The sequence below is a fragment of the Eurosta solidaginis genome, chromosome 1 (assembly GCF_040869045.1).
Source record: "Eurosta solidaginis isolate ZX-2024a chromosome 1, ASM4086904v1, whole genome shotgun sequence".
Lineage (NCBI taxonomy): Eukaryota > Metazoa > Arthropoda > Insecta > Diptera > Tephritidae > Eurosta > Eurosta solidaginis.
This window is the reverse complement of record NC_090319.1, coordinates 134148074-134169034: the sequence shown is the minus strand read 5'-3', so window position 1 is coordinate 134169034 and position 20961 is coordinate 134148074. Positions and strand designations below refer to the sequence as shown.

Below are 20961 nucleotides of genomic sequence, written 5' to 3'. Positions count from 1 at the left end.
GTGTTGGCGGCTGCTGTGGTTGTTGCAGTACCACCACCAATTGTGGTGGTATATTTATATCTTTTATATTTTATGTTATAGAGAATAAGGAGACCCTAGGCAAAATCCACACAGAATTGATACACGCATTTGCCAGGACGCGCCCGGTAAACTCTGTTATCAATATACTATATCCTACTCTTGCAGAAGATCGGCGACCTTATTTACAACATGGACATGGTAAATGTCGACCATACTGGACATGCACGTCGATGGCATTACGCCAGTGACTGTCTTACACCCAAAAATACTGGGTTTGAGGCTCAATCAGGATCTACCATTTGGTGAGCATGCATCGCATTTTACCTTAAATCCAGACCCGTAATAAAATCTTCAAATCTCTTGCCGGCAGCACTTGGGGTAAAGACAAGGAAACGCTCATTACCACAAAGCAATTGGCCGGCCGATTGCATGCTACGCGTCCCTGATATGGTCGCCAAACCTGAAGATTACTCACTGGAAGAAAATACAGGCCTGCCAAAATGCTGTCCTCGGAACCGCTACGGACTGTCCTCAGAACACCACCTCCACAATGAGGCGAGAGGACTCCCCATTAGGGAGAGAAATGAAATTTCATTTCATTTCATTTCATTTCATTTTTTATTCATTTTCTTTCAAAACAGCATATATGTTACAATAGCGACTTAAATTAAATTAACCATAATTACAGAAAGAAAAGTAAGGCATTCTGTAAACAGTTTCTGTTGAATACCCAGAGTCGGAATCTGCAAACTTTCCCGAATTTTCATACCTCTTTGAATATAACCCTTAGACTTAATACCTCTCCTAACAGTAAATTAGGCTGCTCACAGTCCGTCCTTCACCTATATGTTTCCGCCAAGATGTAAACATGGTCTAAGCCAAAGCAGATGATTAAGAAATCGTACAACACAAAAAGCTATCGTTCCATCCCTAAACAGACAAAAGCTACAAATACACTGTTCAGTTAAAACAACTTTTATTGCTATTAACTAGGTTAGGTTAGGTGGTAGCTGCCCTAATAAAGGGAGCTCACTTGGGCAACATGAAGGTCCGTTGTGATACCACATGCACCAAAATAACGGTGACTTAGATCTAGCTACTTAGAGAATCATTGGGTAGCAACGATAAAACTCCGAATGATACCGATCTCAACTTTGGATAAATCCTCGGGAGATCCAAGTGTGTTGCGACTGAAGTACTTAAGCCTAGTTCTGGCAAAAGCTGGGCAATCAAGCATAAAGTGATTTGGTGATTCCACCTCATCATCCTCCATGCAGCTGCAGCAGGATGGAGTTTCCAGTATATTAAGACGTGCCGCATGGGTGCCCATGGGACATTGCCCCGTCAAAACGACAACGAGCATTGATAGGTGAGCCTTAGTGAACCCAATTATTTCACCAGACCTCCCAGACCACCCTCGATCGCACTGTAGTTGAGCTCAAGGCCTTGATAGTCGCTTGGCTATCAGAGTAGATATTAAATTCCCTGACCGTAGTAGCACTGGATAGCATTTCATCCACCGAATCCTTAATCGCAGCAACTTCCACTTAGAATACACTGCAGTGATCCGCCAACTTAAACTTGCGGCTTACATTTATCTCTTGACAAATGAGGTAGGTGTTGTTCTGAGAGCGCCACTGATACCGATCAGCGCCGTCCGTTCCACTGACTCTAACATTTTGGAGGTACTCGCCGTGTCCAGTGTTTCCACCAGACCAGCACCATATAGATCATAAATGCAGTGGACTACCCCGGCGAGAGTCCCCATCTCTTCCCGATATCCCCTGCCCTATCTTCCACATTGGGCCTCCAGGACAGTTTCTTTTCAAAGCAATCCCCAGATATTTGACCCTATCAGAACATACCAACGGTACCCCTCCAATCGAGGGAGCTCTGAAATCGGGCAACTCATATCTACTTGTAAAAAGAACCAATTCCGTTTTTGCCGTGTTGACCGCCAGTCCACATGATTCAGCCCACATAGCCACAGTATCGCGCAGAGTGCTCAGAAATTTGCCCCTGACTAGGATAGTGAGGTAATCTGCATAGGCAACCACCCGACAACCATTGGCTTCCAGCTCCACAAGAAACTCCTTGACTACCACAACCCAGAGCAGAGGAGGTAAGACGCCCCCCTGTGGCGTGCCCCTGCACACCTTCCTCTCAATTATGGCCCCGCCCCACTCCGCTGCGATAATTCTGCTGCAAAGAAGTTTGGTAATAAATTCCACCAGAGCCCCCTCGACTCCTAAACCAACAACCAGGGCTCTTTCGATAGCCCCCGGTAAGACATTGTTAAAAGCCCCCTCGATATCTATGAAGTCACCCAGAGCAAACTCTTTTTGTTCTTGGGACCCCTCTATGGGCTTACAATCGAATGGAGAGCCTTTCCGTCGATCTGCTTTACGCATTAGGCATGCTGCGAAGCCGACAGTAACCCCCTAGGAATCCTTTCCCGTAGGTGCAGGTCAATCAACCGCTCAAGCTTCTTAAGAAGAAACGAAGAGAGTGATTGATCTGACATCCTTATGTGATACATGATAACTTTTGCCGGCCTTCGGAATAAAAATAACCCTAACCTTGTGCCAAGACTTCGGGATATAGCTCAGCCTGAGGCAGTTGGCGTAGATAATGGCCAACCAGCGGTAGGGAATCCCCAAAGACTTTTGAAGTTGCGCAGGAATCATGCCATCCGGTCCCGGAGACTTACAGGGCCCGTAGGGAATGGCATGAATTCCTGCATGACCAACGACTGCCGACCATGCAGGCGAAGATTCATTGATTCACGATTGCCCAATAAAAGCCTCAGGGGTTCCCTGCTACCCATCGACCATCATCACACATCATCTCTCAGATACCCCAAAGGGGCGGGATTCCTAGAGAGTATTTTTCTAAACCTCGCGGATTAATTGCAGCCTTCTACGTTTTCGCAGAAGCTTCTCCACGAATCTCGCTTGGCTATTCTTATTTCATATTTATAAATCCCCAGACTCACCTTATATAGCTCCCAGTTCGAAGGTAATTTACTCCCCCTGGCTCTGTTGAAAAGCCGCCTACTGGACGCTCTTAGGTCGTCAAGAGATTCAGACCACCAGGGCGGCTTGCCCCTCCCCCTGTAAGTTTTCAACGGACAGGACAGTTGAAAGGCGCTACTGCTTGCCGAAGTGAAGTTTTCCACCAGAACGTCTATATCAGGTTCGGACGTATCATGCTGGCTTTTTTTTCTTTTCATGTGTACATATTGAGCTAACATTTGTGTCTTGTTGTTTTTTTTTTTTTGTTTTTGTTAAGTTATTTTGGTTATTGCTAAAGGTTTTATATTGGTTTAAGCCTATTTTTATGAATTATTATTTCCTTATCTTTATTGATCCTATCGCTATTTCCTATTCTATGTGGTATTAACGTTAAATTGTTGTTCTTATCAATATTTTTACTCTATAGGGTATTAAAGTGCAATTACTTTTCTTACCGTTTTTTCTACTATATAGAAAATTGAATTATGTATTATAAATAAAACTATTTTTCCTATCCATATTTTTCTTCTACGGGTAAAGTATTTTTTCTATTGATTTTGACATGTCTATTATCTAACTTATCTAGGTATAAAAGTCCTATTATCTAAAATTATGACCTCTCTAAAAGGCAAGGTTTTCCTAAACGAAACCGGCCAAACTTATATTTAAATATTTTTAAAAAATAGTAAAGATAAATGATTTATATTTCCTTACTTTAACTATTTCTATTAAACAACGCTTTTCATTGTTATTTCATTTTATTTGAGTTTTTCTAAACAAAGAATATAAAAAATAAAAAATCTGTAATAAATTATACAGAAGCTTGAGATGTAATTGGTGGAAGAGGATGGTAGTTTATAGTTGTAGTAGTAGTTCAATTAATTGGTAAAAAGGAAGGTACAGTTGATTTTTATTTTTAAATGTACTTTTTAGATTTTCATGTTTTCCAGCGATATTTTTTGTTTTTTTTTTTTTGTTCTTATGTGTGTCATGCGAATTCTGTGCTGGCCACCAGGACAGAATCGTCATGATATTTATGAAGAATTATTTAAATTTTTATATTTTTTTGCGACTTTTGTCACCTGCAGAGCTTCTAGGTATAATGCAATTGTTTGATCTTTGAGAACTTGGGTACCTATTTTTATTTTAAATTTGCTTACTCGATTATCTATTATTATTCTTCACAAATTTGTACTTCAGGATAACTGTGTTTTTTCTTATTTTTCAAGTCCTAGACTTCCGGCATTTTTCAGCCTGGTCGCATATTGTCTTAAGTCAATAACTTCCTCAACAATCAGGTTGCTTTTATTTTTTACGCTACCGTTTTTCTATAAAAACGAGCGCGACATGTCTTATTGTTGCAAATTTTGATAGCGCTTTATATACATGTAGGTTCTCTTGTGACTTTTCTTCATTTTTGTTGTTATTATGGCTGGTTTTTTAGCATTTTAGTATTTTGCATATTTCCACCGACACAAGCTTTTTTAATCAAGCAATATTTGTGAAGAATTATTTTTTCATCAAGGCTGTGGTCTAAATTTTCTATTTTGACAGCCTTCATAGTTGTTATTTTGGTAACTTCCATAGGAACTACTATTGTGAAGCTTCATAATTATCTTTGTCTTCAATATCAGGAGCATTAAATAAATTAGGCAAATTCTTGATTTGCTATCGCTTTTGGACAGTGCTAACGCAGCTGCCTTTACTGTCGATTGAGGCATTTTGAGGGTTATTGTTTAAGGGTTTATTTTCAATTGTTTGTGCCTTTTCCTCAAAATTGGATTCAGTTTTAAAAAGTAGGGTAAACGCTTTAAATAATAGAGTACTAAAAAAGAAGTTTCTTAGATACGATCCTGAATGGGTTTTAATTGTGGCACATTACAATTGGTATCCGAGCTGCCCCAGATGCTATTATGGGCATTAGCATCGATACTTCTATTAACTAGCAATCGTGATATTTAGCTCAATAAAGAAGAAAATTTGTATTGAACAATGAATCCCAATATGAACATACATGGCATGCAACAAATGAACATCATCGAAGTTGGTGGGCCAAATCCAATGACACAACTTGGAGTTCGGCCTGTGTCAATGATGTGAGCACCACAACAATAAATGCAAGGGCAAATGCAGCAACGGAAAGCTGAGAGAATGGACAACATTCTAAAGGTCAAAGGTATTATTTCGCCAATTCGGGAATCACTATTCTTTACATTACATACTGGCGCATTGGCATTACAAGAACACAACTTAGCAGATAATCTTAACCGTGATGCAGCGGGACATGCAGGACGTTTTGAAAAAAATTTGGAAGATTTTTATACCTATTGCGATCCAATTGAATTACATTTAAAAACACCCATACAATGCATGCAACAATCATCATCGGCACAACATTATTTACCTAGCTCTGTAACAGCACGTATGGAAACCAATATGCAAGACAACCTTAATGTTGTATGGATAAGAAAAGTGAAATAACAGTTTTCACTGCTAATATTTAATTATAAGAGAAAATTTCTGTATTTTTATTTCTTTGTTTTTACAGGTGGCTCTCCTGCGCAAAGATAATTTGATTCCAGTCTGTGGAAAGAATATCCCACCACCCTTTACTTCACTTGAAGAGCTGCAAAAAGAATATAAACTTTCTCATTGTTTATTACAAAATTTATCCTTGGCTAGGTATGCCAATCCCATACGCATCCAAATGCAGTCTAGGCCTTTGTTGGAACAGAGGCGCAATTTAATGGCGTCTGCACTGACTGGTGCATTCTGTGTAAAGAATGGACAGCGTGTACAATAGTTTCGATGTGGTTCAATGCTTTGTGTGCGTATAGAGCATCATTGGTATTTTTGATACATGGATATTTCTTAGGAGCCACTTCAAGTACGGAAGCAGCACAAATATTCAAAATCGATGAGAAGGCTGTGATGATGGCATTAGAGGGTGAGTTATTGAATAACATACGAAAACCACTTTAACCCATCTATTTATTTGCATTACAGCTGAAGCTTTACAAGCAGCAAAAACTGCTGCCGCGAAGCAAAATGGAAAAGACAGAATGAAAACTTCTGTTGTAAATGCTGCCACCGACGGTCATCTCTACTTCGCCGAATAGCGGCTGGTCCAACTATCTATCGAAGACAGTATCATCATATCTTTTGTCAACACAGGTTAGCGATGAGCCTGGGCAGGACCATGCCTTCGCTACGGTAGTACCTGCACAGACAGGCAGCCGGGCATATTTGTGGTATAACTTATGTGCAAAAAGAACTAAAGGTGTTGATCGCCAGCGAAGAGGGTTTCCTTTGTATTCACGATTTGTACCAAAGGCTACTGTTGTCAAAGAGGAAATCGCAAATGAAGCAATGTTGATTTCAATTAGTAAGATGGACGTGTGTTTGTTTCTTTTTTCATATTTCAATTAATAATATTTTTGTTTGTTAGCGCCACGTTCATCGAAAACCACACGATAAGAAGACAGCGAAGCACGCTAATCGCAATTACCGGGTATACAAGTTTGGGGCCCATATATCGTATCGCTGCGCCCATACAACTTGCTGAAAGCGAAACTGAATATACAGTACAATTCATTAAACATATATTCGCTAGTCATGTCGCATTTCAAGTGAGCTGCAAAAAAATTAAGAGACAAAAGAATTTTGCATATGTAGAATATTTATCTTTCAGTTCGATTGTCTCAATACTTCGCCTGATCAAATTTTGGAAAATGTGCACGCTGAGCTGACTATACCAGAAGGATTTACCGCGCGTGCTGTTATACCATGTGCAAAATTGCCATACAATGATATATAGACCACATTTGTTATTGCCGAATTCCCACCTGGTATTGCCGGATCAGCTGGTCGGTATTAAACATGAAAATAGCTTCATTAATTCACATCAAATCGGATTCCATGACACCCTTGAATATTCTTGATCCGAAAAAAAGAGTGTATATACATAGTAGACATCTAACATTCTGCTTAGCTTTAAGTTGTAGACTTACGGGGTTATTCTGTGTACTTGACAAATTGTCAATATGTTGACAAGTAATCAAGATTTTTATCAAGTTGACAAATATTTCTATTCTGTGCATAGCTTGACAACTCTAAAAAGCTCTACGACTTGTGCTTTTCACCATATTGGAGTGAACTAAATTAGCTAAGCGTGGGGCAGTTGAGGGCGAGCAGTTTAATGTGAGTTATAAGGGTGTAATTTGATGTGCTTGTACGTATATGAGTCGTGGCACAGTGGATGACGTATCCGATTCACACGTTTGCGGTTGCGGGTTTAAAGCCCACTGCAAGCAAGCTTTTTTTTTAATTTATTTTTATTTTTTTTATTTTATAAATTATTATTTTAATGGACTGTATTTTATTTTCATTTAAATCAACGGTTTAGTGCAACAATCGCGAAATGGAAAAAGCGTAAGAGTTAAATATTGTTCTTAATTTTTTGTAACAAATATTTTAAAATCATAGTTTTTTCAAAGAAATCAAAAGTGGAACGTGCTACGCATGAGCAATTGGAGCGATATGTCTCATTTTATGCTTCTAACCTCGAAATTGGAATAGGAAAAAACTATCCGCTGGGTTTTTTGGGGGTCATTTCGGCATGGCTTTGGGGACTCCCTCGGGGCATTTGGGGTTTCCCTCGGGGTCATTTGGGGGTCATTCCGGCACGGGTTTGGGGACTACCTCAGGGTCATTTGGGGGACAATGCACGATTGTTTTGGGGTCCCCATCGGGTGCATTTGGGGGTCGTTCCGGGATCTTTTTGGGGACTCTCGGGATAATTTGGGTGTCTTCCGGGATGGTTTTGGGGACTCCATCGGGTCCTCCCGGGGTTATTTAGGGGTCGTTCCGAGATGTTTATGGGGACTCCCTCGGGGTCTTTCCGGGGTTGTTTTGGCGACTCCCTCGGGGTCTTCCCAGGGTGAATTGGGGTCGTGCCGGGATGTTTTTAGGGAATCCCTCGGAGTCATTTGGGAGAATTCTGGGATGGTATTGGAGACTCCCTCGGTTCCTCTCGGGGTCACTTGGGGGTCATTCCGGGATCCAATTGGGAACTCCCTCGGGGTCATTTGGGGGCCATTCCGGGATGGTTTTGGGGACTCCATCGGGTCCTCCCACAATAATAGCAAAAGTAATAAATCTTCCATTTTCTCTCGATCGCACAATAACAGAATTCTAATTTAAGTTTATCCGTATAAATTAAATTATCAAGAGCGTTTGACTTATTGACAATTTGTCAGCGAAAAGGCTTTTTATTTTTTACATAGAATAGCAATTACTTGATAAATTATCAAACTTGACAAATAAGCAAGATGGTGAATAGGGCTGTTAAATTGTTTCAAATAATATAAAGTTAGCTGCTGCAGCAATATAGCTCAAAGCAATTAATATATTTTTTAAGTTATTATTAAAATACTTACTTTTCTTTATATCAACTGTATTAATTTAAGTCGCAATTTCATGTACATATATAATCAGGTATGTCGTGATCCGATTGCTGTCAGAATTAGATTTAAAAGTAATCAATATTCCTGTTAAGGGTCTCAAAATTATTGCTTGAATGATTAGATTTAGAACAATAAAAAGTCTGACACAATTACTAGTCCTACATTTTTAAGTTCATGGAGGAATATTACTTTAAAATTCAATTACGACAGCAATCGGACTCCACGACAACTTTGAATATTCTTGATCTGAAAAAAGAGTAAATCTAATCTAAAATTCTACTTAGCTTTAAGTTGTAGATGATTCAAATAATTGGAGTTTTTCTAAAGCTTAAATTATTTTCTGATCGCTTGGATAAGATTTCAATTGGAAAACAAAAACCAATTAAGCGTGTTTGTTTATTATTAAAGTACTTACTTTTCTTTATATCAACTTGTAACGTAGCGTTACAATAGTACGACCCCACTGTAACCATTTTCCGCCTACGCTTGAGACCCCCACTGTAATCCTTTTTCGCCTACGCCCCAGATTATACATACACAGTACATAACAGGTAGCCAACAGCAGCAGTTACATACCCATGCATTCGAATGGCAGTTGGCGACAACAATATATATATGCAATTCACTGAGGTGCCCAATTAGCGGTTCATTTCTCACTCGCATCATAACAAAAGCAGTATAAAAAGAAGGAATTTGCTGTTGGCACTTCATTCTTCGCAGGCACTGATGACCTGATATGAAACTTCTGGCTCTCTGAGAGCGCGTGAAAATGTGCATTTTTTATAACATTGGCCATAGATGCCATCATGCTCAAACCCAAATTTGGGCATTTCAGAATAACTTGGGTATTTTACATGGTAAAGGTTTAATTTATGATTTTCACCGAAAATTTATTCAAGATTGTCAAATGGGATATCAAAAAACTCGAATTTTTTCAGGATTACAAATCCGAAGAAAAAAATAACTTCTTTTCACTCGTGGAAAATTTATCAGTTAAACACCTTTCATCGAAAGGCTGCACACGAAACGGGTTTCGGTAGCAACTTTCGATTGATATAAAAGTCAGCTTCTTAGTCTTCGCATTGATGTAAATGGATGCATAAAGGCCATGTTTTTGTGGAGCGATGCGACATTCCATTTTTGACAGCAGAGATAAATTGTAGGTATACGTATAGGTTAACGCAACATGTTTAATTAATAGCCTTTTGCGGACGACAACGCAGGTACTTCACCAAGTGATCTAATTTCGTATTTTTCGCGTTTTTGTTGTATGTGGATATGCATATGTATGTACATAAACCGTTTCGTCGCATCAAAGTGAAAAAAGGGGCTAGCCGTTCATTGTTATCTTATGGCGATGCCAGTGCAGCAAAGCACAGTAACGCAATCGAAATATATTATTTCATATTTTTTCACTTATCTACCACAAAATATTTCTACAAAACTTTGCCTTTTTTATAAATTTGATTAAGCTATTATCAGCTTACTTGCTGATTTATTTGAAAATAATGAAACCGAACGGATTTCTTGGAGTTTTTTTTGCGTATTTTAGGCAACTCTATAGCCATCTGATTTCAGGACCCATTCTTGGAAACGAATGAACTTCTGTTTACAATTGAATGAACTGACAGCTGATTTCAAGCCCCATTCCTGGAAACGAATTGAGAGAGAATGAATGTTTCGTATCAGGTCATCAGTGCTCGCAGGTCAGTCAGAGGAAGTGGTTGCTTTATTAAGTAGCCCAGTCAATCCTCCTGACTAGCTAAGTGGAAGGGGTGCTGCCTTAGCACGGGTCACTCTTTGCTTGCGGGGACAACGGGTCCTCTCGCACGTGTCCAAGCTAATTAAGGGGGCCTCGCCGCCGTTCGGCCAACAGACCCCTTCCCCTCAGTCCTGGCTCCGGCAGTAGAGCGATTCAAAGGGGCCACCGCTGTGCCGCTAAGGTGCACTCCCCCTCAGCCCACGGGTCGACCTACAAAGTTCCGGCTGGCACAACTCCGCGTCCAGCCCTGCCATCGTTCAGGCATGGAGGCGGTGGTGTCCAGCTAGCGAGTCAGCACTGAACAGCGAGTGAGCCAACACCACCGGAGTAGAAAGGGGCGCCGTCAGGGAACGGGTCACCCTTTGCTTGCGAGGACAACGGGTCGACGCCTTTATGGTTTTCTCGCCCATGTCCCAGCTAAGAGAGGAGTGTTCGCCGCCTTATGACCATCCGGCCCTTTTCCCCACCGCCGGGCTGCTACCATAGACCGGTCCAGCAGCTAAAGGGGCTACTGCCGTGCCGCAAGGTGCACTTCCCCTCAGCCCACGGATCGGCCTACGTAGTTCCGGCTGGTGCAACTCCGCGTCCAGCCCTGCCATCGTGCGGGCATGGAGGCGGTGGTGTTCAGCTAGCGGACCGGCACTAACCCTAATTCTAATTCATTCCTCACAGGTCCCCTGCCGCCACCACTTAGACAGGTAGAACGTTGCTGCTACGACGACCGTTGGCCGCCCGCTATCCTACCGCCGTTGCGCCGCTGCTACGACAACCGTTAGCCGCCGCTACCTTACCACCGTCCAGCCAGTTCGCTGGTGCCGTCACTACGTCCATACTGCTACATCCATCTGTCTGCTAATACTGTCCGCCGTCCAGCCGCCGTGCTAATCCCGCCACTGCGTATATACTGCTGTACCAATCTGTCCGCTAATACTCTCCGCCGTCCAGCCGCCGTGCTACTCCCGCACTGCATCAATACCACTGCACCAAACCGTCCGCTAATACTGTCGCCGTCCGGCCGCCGTGTTGTTCCCGCCGCTGCCTCCGGACCATCATACCAACCCGCCCGCTACTGCACCGCCGTTCAACCGCCGTACCGACCCATCCGCTATTACAACGACCTTTAGCCGCCGCTCGCCTCCTCCCCCTGCCATCTTTGTACGGAAAGCTGCTGCCCTCACTACCCTTCAAGCCGTGTGTGTGTATTCGTCATTAACACATAACTACTGGGTTCTTATTAAGTGTGGGTTTGTGGGACCTTTACTTGACCCTGGATTGAGTGCCACCTCAGCCTTCGACAAAACCCCACCTCATAAATGGCGCCCGAGCAGGGACCCTCCCGCGCAGATGAACGTGAAAACTAAATACAAAAACCACCAACACTGCCGGGGCGGGTTCGACGAACACACCACCAGAAACAACAAACACACCGGCCCCGAAGGTACAACGCTGAACACCGACTCGCTCAACTGGATCTACCTACCGAAGAGGGAGAGGCTGATCGAGGAGTGCAGGGAGCACCGAATCAACGTGGAAGGCCAAACCGTAGCCGAACTGCGTCGCACACTGAGAGCATATGTGCGTGCCAAACGCACAAGAAAATCAAGCGAAGATCTGCTGAAGGAGCTGGAGAGAGAAGTGAATGAAGAAGAGGGGAAATCCGCTACGCTATCCCAGCCAACAACAAAACAAATCCCTTCGATCCAGATTCATAGTCCCCAACCGCACGCGCGAGAGAGAGAACGCGCACCACCGAAACGAGACGAAATGAGCGACGTTGAGCTAATGGATACCGTTCGCCGCTGGGATTTGCATTTTTCGGGAGAAGAGTCGCTGCACGAATTTCTGGAGAGGATAGAGGAGCTTGCCGAATGTTACCGCATCCCCGTCGGCCGGCTCCTCCAAACGCTGCCGGAACTTCTACTTGACACAGCACTCCAATGGTACCGCATCCGTAAACAACAAATCAACCAATGGAGCGATTTTCGAACAGAAGTGCAAAATTTTTTCCTGCCTAAGCGTCATCTTCGACATTTGGAAGAGGCCATCCGACAACGCAAGCAACACGGCCGTGAAAAAGCCAAAGACTAAATCCTCGTATTAGAAACGCTGATCCTCCAGCTCCCGACAATGTGTAAGGAAAACCACCTCGAACGGATCTACGATAGCCTGCGCTTTGAGTACCGCCTCTTCGTTAAACGCAGCGAGTTTAGGACGATCGACGAGCTCCTGGAAATAAGGGAGGAGTATGAGCTGCTAAAAAGCGAGGAAGCGAAACAGGGCAAAGTGGTGGTCCACAGTCTGTATCATCTTCAAACGGAGTACGATAGCAAAGAGTGCTGCTGGCGCTGCAAGGAATGCGGACACCGCCGCTCCTAATACAGGGGCCGCTGGAGAATGTTCTGCTCCAGGTGTGGACAAAACAACATCCTCTTCAGGGACTGCCCATGCCCCCCGACCAAGCAATCCACCGACAACAACACATCCAGGATGCCGCCAATCTATGTGAGAGGAAGCCGTTATTGCTCAGCTACAGAAGCCAATGGAACCACCAGCCTGCGAGCCCGCTGCCGAAATGCAAGTAGATGACCGTTTCTTCATTCCGATAACCGTCGAGGGCATGAGCGTGCGCGCGCTAGTGGACACTGGCGCCACCCTTTCATACGTCGATGAGTCAATACGAAATCACCTGGAGAGGAGCAATATCAAGTTACGTCTAATTGGCAGACCAGACGTGTGTATACAGTTCGAATTCCTACCCAGCAAGGATTTCGTACCTAGGACGAACGACTAACACAATGATGTCCGTCATCTCGAACCTGGCAAAACGAATGATCTTAGGAATGGAATTTCTACGGGAAAGGGGAATCACCCTCCCACTAAATGGCCAGGCATGGCGTGATACTCCTTTTCCTCACAGCAGCTTTCCGTCAACCAAAGTGGGAAGGGGACTTTAACGTAGCTTACAATAGTACGACCCCACTGTTACCATTTTCCACCTGCGCCTGAGGCCCCCACTGTAATCCTTTTTCGCCTACGCCCCAGAGTATATATAGACAGTACATAACAGGCAGCCAACAGCAGCAGTTACATACCCATGCATTCGAATGTCAGTTGGCGACAACAATATATATATGCAATTCACTGAAGTGCCCAATTAGCGGTTCATTTCTCACTCGCATCATAACAGAAGCAGTAAAAAAAAAAAGGAATTTGCTGTTGGCACTTCATTCCTCGCAGGTTAGTCAGAGGAAGTGGTTGCTTTATTAAGCAGCCCAGTCACTCCTCCTGACTAGGTAAGTGGAACGGGTCGTCGCCTTTATGGTTTTTTCGTCCGTTTCCCAGCTAAGTAAGGGGAGGGGGGGGGGGGGGGGGGAGGGTTCGCCGCCTTATGTGTACCTCACCCCTTCCGCTCAGATAAGGCTCCAGCCGACCCGGTTCTACAGCTGCGTAGTGTGGTGCCCAGTTTCTCCTCGCAGCCTGCGAACCGGCAAGGACAGAGCAGGTGCACCGCTCTCCGGCACCTTACTTTAGTGTGCGAACACGGGATGGGCGATGTCCAGCAAACGAGCCAATCCCACTCCCACAGGAAAAGGGGAGTGCCGCCACGGCACTGGTCACCCTTTGCTTGCGGGGTCAACGGTTCTCGCCCGTGTCCAAGCTAAGTAAGGGGGGGGGGGGGGGGGATCGCCGCCGTTCGGCCAACAGACCCCTTCCCCTCAGTCCTGGCTCCGGCAGTAGAGCGATTCGTCGGCTAGAGGGGCTACCGATGTGCCGCTAAGGTGCACTCCCCCTCAACCCACGGGTTGACCTACAATGTTTCGGCTGGCACAACTGCACGTCCAGCCCTGCCATCGTGAAGGCATGGAGGCGGTGGTGTCCAGCTAGCGAGTCAACACTGAACGGCGAGTGAGCCAACCACACCACCGGTGTGGAAAGGGGCGCCGTCAGGGAACGGGTCACCCTTTGCTTGCGGGGACAACGGGTCGCCGCCTTTATGCTTTTCTCGCCCGTGTCTCAGCTAAGAGAGGGGGTTCGCCGCCTTATGACCATCCGGCCCTTTCCCCTCCGCCCGTAGACCGCCCAGCAGCTAAAGGGGCTACCGTCGTGCCGCAAGGTGCACTTCCCCTCAGCCCACGGATCGGATTTAAGTTGCACTTTCATGTACATATATAATAAGGTATGTCGGATTCCGATTGCTGTCGGAATTAGATTTGAAACCAATCAATATTCCTGCTAAGGGTTGCAGAATTATTGCTTGAATGATTAGATTTAGAACAATAATAAGTCTGACTTAATTACTAGTTCATTTTTAAGTTTATGGAGGAATATTTCTTTCAAATTCAATTACGACAGCAATCGGATTCCACGAAACTTTTGAGTATTCTTGATCTGAAAAAAGAGTGTATATATTTGAAATCTAATATTCTACAAAGCTTTAAGTTGTAGATTTAAATTGATTCAAATATTCAAATTTTACATGAATATAACACACTTCTGAATTGTCCAAATATAAAGTTAGCTGCTGCAGCAATATAGCTCAAAGCACTTAATATATTTTTTATGTAATTATTAAATTACTTCTTTCTTATATTAAACGTATTAATTTAAGTTGCAATTTCATGTACATATGAGGCTCCAAGATGCAAAACCAGATTTATTCATCATAAGTGAAACTTAGAAAAGCACAAAAAAGCTGAAATTTTAAAAATTTTCTATAAACGTTTTTAAAATCTGATTTTTGTAAGTATTTTATTTAAATGTTAGTTAGGCGGTGCAGTATTGCCGCAATTTAAATATTAATTTAAAAATTTGAAAGATCTGGTTTTGCATCTAGGCGCCTCATATATAATATTATTTATTTGGAAAAAAATTACTAAATCTAATGTATAGAAATTTATTCAAGTAATATAATACTCTAAATAAATAGTACATATAATACTTTAAATAAATGTTTGTATATAAATATGTATAAATAATTATAAATAAATATTGGAAATAAAATTTTTTTAGTTGTTATTTTATTCGTGTGTCTGCCCATGTAAAGTAACCCTACAAGACGGAGGTAACCAGTTCACTCACACATTCAAAGCTTTTTTCGATCTCCACTAACACATCGACGTTTCATGCTATCATCGAAATGACAGTTCATTAATTATTCCGGAAAACATTGAAACGCAAAAAAAATATATTTGTTTACAACGAAAAATATCTTGTGCTCTTAGTTGTGACATGTGACGGAAATTAAAAATGTTGTTGCAGAGAACACCTTTTTGCGTTGGCGGCCTTCGCCCAAAATAACATTAAGTTAATTTTAGTTGTGACATGTGACGGAAATTAAAAATTTTGCTGCAGAGACCATCTTTTTGCGTTGGCGGCCTTCGCCCAAAATAATATTAAGCGTAACGTTTTACAAGACGGTACACCACCTAATTTAAAAATATCAAATAATAATAAAAACGGAGATCGAGGCGCGCCTTTTGATTCCACGTTTGATAATTTTTGATAAAAATTAGGTGGTGCACCGTCTTTTAATTCGTTACCATATTAAGATGTATAGAATCGACGGGATGGCCTACAAGGTTTCATGTCAACTAAATCGCTCCCGATATGGTCGGGCTAGTACCTTAATGGTTCCCGGAACGTACCCGATCTGCATCCGGCAAAGGACAAACAAAGTCGATAACGGGGAGTGTCCTTATCGCTACAACAACAACAACATTATTTACCTTCTGATTTTCATTCATACGTATGTGCATTTTTAAATAATAAAAAAAATGTTATATTACTCTAATAGATAGCATCTCCGCCGGGTTGCGATTGAGCTCAGAATATGCCAAAATCAGAGGAAATCTACAACTAAATGCAGATTCACGTGTCATTTGCCAAGGATACAAGGTACTTTACAAGCAACATGCTTTGGAATACGGTACCAAACTGGTTGGATGTATTTCCCTAAAAAAGGGTGGAACTACGCATCTTGGTTTGCCAGTATTTGCTTTGGTAATTTATATTGATTTGTAGTGATTAAAAATTGCATTAGTAGATAATGTAATGTGAATTAAAATTGAATAGGTAGCCGGAGCAAAAAAGGCAACTGATCGGCACGTAACTGTTATTTATGTGGCGCCACCGGGAGCTGCTGCTGCTATCCCAGAAGCATTAGAAGCAGAAATGGCTTTGATTTTTTGCATCACCAAAGGTGTGCCATAACATGATATGGTTCGCGTTAAGCACGCTCTCTTAAGGCAAAAAAAATCGCGTCTAGTCAGGCCCGATTGTCCAGGAATCATCGCACCAGAAAGGGTAAGTAAATTGGCTACCATATTAAATAATTTGTCATGCTTTTGTTGATAATCAACTGAAGAATGCAAATACGACAGAGTTCGAAGTTCATGAGAAAACCAATTAATTTTTTTAATTAGCGTTTGGAGAGAAAAATACATATGTATGTATGCACAGAACTGCATAGAAGGGGAGGCATTAATTAATTATTATCAGTAGATTTGCAAGATTTTTGTCATTTTCCCTGCATCGCAGGGTTCCCGCGATGGTGGGGCGTGCTTGTTACCGGAACGTAGATAGATAGATAATTTATTGAGGATTGCACAGTGACTCGCACATCTCCTTCACAGCACCTCATCCTAGCCGACTTCCTTGATGAACTCCAGCAGTGTTCTTTGCTTGAGTGATTAAATGTGGGAATGCTCTGGCCATGGTGAGCCCATAAACTTAGCCCTACGTCTTGAAATTGCGCCGCAATATAGAAGGATATGGTCCACCGTCTGCTGATCCATCACAAAATCGGTATGTGTTGTTCGATATTATACCCAGCTTTTGCATGTGACTGTTCAGTCTACAGTGTCTTGTAAGAATAGCCGTTAGGGTTCTTAGGTTATCTTTTTGAGAGGTCTATTAATGCCCTAATTCGAGTTGTGCAGTAACCCCCTAACAGTAACTTAGATTGACTCAGGCCTGGCATATTGCGCCAGTGTTCTCTCTTTTCCCTCCCATCTGCTAATAAATGCCCCTGTGGGCCAACTGGCAGGAACGGATCGGGATCGATGGGTCATGCAGTTGCTACCTCTCTTTCCGTGTTGTCCGCCTGCTGTTGTTGTAGAAGCAGTGCTTCGCCCCATCCAATAGGTGCGACCGATCACAAATTGTCATCAATGTCCTCTAACGGGAGTCCAAAGAAACTTTCTGTTTCAACAGGGGTGGACCATAATGAGAGGAGTGTTAGAGGCGTTGGTTCCACAATACAGTTAAAGAGATGGTTGGTGACATGTGGGGACACATTACAAGCAGGACAATGTTTTGTATGTCGGGGTTGATTCTGGATAGGTAAGAGTTTAACCTGTTACGTTATCCAGCTCGAAGTTGAGCTAGAGTGACTACTCTCGTTTCCCTAGGGAGAGTGCGTTCCTCCTCTGCTAGTTTTGTTCTTTGAGTACAGGAATCACCTGCATAGAGGTCCGACGCCTGTTTGTGGAGTTCACTGAAGACATGCTTGTGTTTTTTAGCTTCATACGGCTGTGTTCTCAGGTGCCGTATTTCCTCATAATGTAATGAGGCCGTGAACAACAAGAGCCACAAAAGATTTATAAAAGTTACGAGGACGCCGGATTTTGGAATCTAGCCCAGAGCAACCTGTCCGATGCAACCATCCCTTGCACGTGAAACACTGACAAGAGTATTTATTTTTTTAATTTATTTATTATTACGGCTGTTTAGGCCTAAAACTTAAACTACTAAGTACAATTCATTGTTATAATCACTTATTTCTATTGAATATGCTGTTGGAATGCCATGTGATTCCGATCAGCATATTTACTAGCGTGACAAAGGGACGAGTCTGGGAGCCACTCATTACGACGTTTCCAATCCTCCAGTGCTCCCAGCTTAAGGCAACAAAATTTGGAACTTATATTTTTCAATTATATGTGTATTTTAAGCTGTCGGAATGTATTAGTCTCCGATCAATGCAGCTAAACATGTCTTTGGATGTTGGAAATTGAAAATAACCCCTCAACTTTGTTTATTAAAGACGCTGTCGGAATGCATGAAGATTCCGATTAGCCCAGCTCAACATATAATGGGAGGTTGAAAAGGACGTGTTTCCAATCCCCCCTGCTGCAAATTTTATTTGGCCTTATTTTCGTTATTTTTGTTACACATTATATAATTTTATTGTTATATTAATGCTGTCGGAATGCGAGTGATTCCGATCAGCAACAGTAAATACCAGCTGGAAATACCAAATTCCAGCGAAATTAGTTGTTGGAACTGTCTGGAGTTACAGGTGGCCACCGATTTTCTTTTCCTTAGGGCCGGATGCATTGTATTTTGCTGCTACCAATATTACCATTCCCTTTTCGCGCTCCAGTATCGGTATATCATGTAAAAAAATAAAAGAAAAAAACTTTATCTTATTGGGAGGGTTATACAATGCTCCAATAAACTTTTTTTTAAATATTGAAGTTATTACTACTTTTTATGTGATTAGGAAGTTCATTGAAATATTTCAGGCCCTTATATATATGACCGTCCTAAAAAGATTCTTTTCCGACAAACGCAGCAAACCCATTTCTCAGTACTGGGGTCAGGAGAAGGACCCCGATTGGGGTCTGCCTGACTGAGTATGGCAATTGTTTCATTGGGGTATCAGCGCTGAAGGTTCAGCTTAGCGCACTAACTTATGGCGAATACTTCCGCTCGAAAATGCTCGGATGTGCTTTTAGAGTTACTGATATTTTGGTTCTGGGTCCGAAAACTCTGGCTCCAATCCCCTCTGGCGTCTTCGAGCCATATATGTACCATACGATCTTGAGCAGACTAGTAATACATTGCACCCGCCTATACCTATACAGCCGTACAAAGAGACGGAGCAGCCCATTACATATTGGCACAACCGGAGCACTGCTGGACATCCATCCTATATGAAAGCTATGCATTCAAAAGTGTTTGTACCAGTGGCTGGTGCACACCGAACTGAACCAATGTATGCTATATTAAGGCCTGCACAAATACTATGCTATGTCTATGTAAATAATGTTACTGCTAATGTCAATTTGTACGGTTGAGCACATACAGTACCTACGTTTATACAAGGTGGAACACCACACTACCTACATGGCGATGTAGCCACCGATCAGGTTGTTGTAAGAGATTAATTAAAATATGTTATTCATAAACACTGATTCTTATATTTTCATTATCATTAAACTGTAGACTAGACTCATGACGGGTATTCTTACTGGACACTGCTTTCTGGCGTCACATGCCTTTAAATTGGGCTTGTTCAGTGATAGCAGATGTAGGAAGTGTGGGTTGGAGGAGGAAACGATCGATTACGTTCTGTGCTCGTGCCCTGCGCTTGCCGGGCTAAGACTCCAGCTGACAGCTGTCGGATCTAGAAGCAGCAAGTGGCTTAAGTTCTTGGAAGCCGCTAACCCGCTGGAGCCATGAGAAGCGTGAGTGCACTTTGGGTGTCCCAAGACAAGTTCCGTACCTGCTCCGAATAATTTGTAGCTATCTAAGCGACAAAGTAGTCCCTTTTGATACAGATGAAGGACTAAGAAAGCACAACACCACGGGCGGTGTCCCTCAGGGATCTGTTCTAGGTCCAACTCTTTGGAATGCGATGTATGGCGGGGTGCTACAAATCGACCTTCCCGGAGGCACGGAAATTGTCGGCTATGCAGATGATATTGTCGTAGTAGCAGTGGCCAAGAAACTTGATCTGCTCCAAGCATTATGTAATGACGCCGTGGGAAGAATAAAGGAATGGTTGACGAACACGGGGCTGGAGATGGCTAGCAATAAGACGTGGTTCTGATGAGCTCAAAGCGGACTGTGGATGAGTTGGTCCTAACCATAGGAGATTATCAAATAAATTCAAAGCCCTCCTTGAAATATCTAGGGAGTAATCATTGACTCAAAACTAACTTTTAGGGAGCACTTCAGGGCGATGGGTGAGAAAGTTTCTAGAGTTAGTGGAACCCTAACGCGAATAATGCTCAACATCGGCGGCCCAAGCGAAGCTACCCGTCAGCTATTATCCAACGAAACCAGCTCTATAATATTATATGCAGCACCAGTATGGCACAGATCTAAAATGGTCCACCAAAAAGTTATACTAGCAGCCTACCGCATTACTGCTATACGAATAGCATGTGCTGTTCCCACGACGCGATCCAGTTTTATCCAGGAAAATCCCAGTAGATCTACTCTCAGGTGAAATGGCCGATCTGTATGGCATTGGATTCAGCCGACCATCTGAAGATGCTAAGAAAAGCGCAAGGTCACGAACAATAGTTAGGTGGCAAGAACGGTGGGAAGATTCGAGAAAAGAGCGCTGGACCTTCATGCTAGTCCGGAATATAACGTAATGGTACAAGCAAAAACAAGGCCAACTAAATTACCATCTCACACAGATATTGAGCGGGCACGGTGGCTGCAAGGAATATCTACATAAGCGTGGGGTATAGGAGCATCCTTTCTGTCCAAGCTGTCCATCCGAATTGGAAAGCGCCCTCGTTTTCACGGCGAAAGACTGTCTGTAAACAGAGTTTTTGGAGAGGAACCTTCCATTAGGAATTTAGTTCCACGAATTTGCGGACAAATAGATTGTTGGATTGCTGTGAGCAAGATGGCCTTTATAGTAATAACGAAATTGATGCATGCCGAAAGGGAGCACAGA

At 42.8% G+C, this 20961-nt stretch overlaps 1 protein-coding gene and 1 long non-coding RNA gene across 7 annotated transcripts in view; one reads left to right on the top strand and one right to left on the bottom strand.

The window, feature by feature from the left end:
• The window catches only part of LOC137236825 (alpha-tocopherol transfer protein-like), a 360965-nt gene that overhangs the window by 24186 nt on the left and 315818 nt on the right, over positions 1–20961 (bottom strand). The gene's annotated exons all lie outside the window — the stretch shown is intronic.
• On the top strand, positions 2903–7685 carry LOC137236824 (uncharacterized). The gene is made up of 4 exons (XR_010948651.1): positions 2903–5982; positions 6042–6420; positions 6484–6664; positions 6727–7685. It is a non-coding gene; the product is annotated as an uncharacterized lncRNA (long non-coding RNA).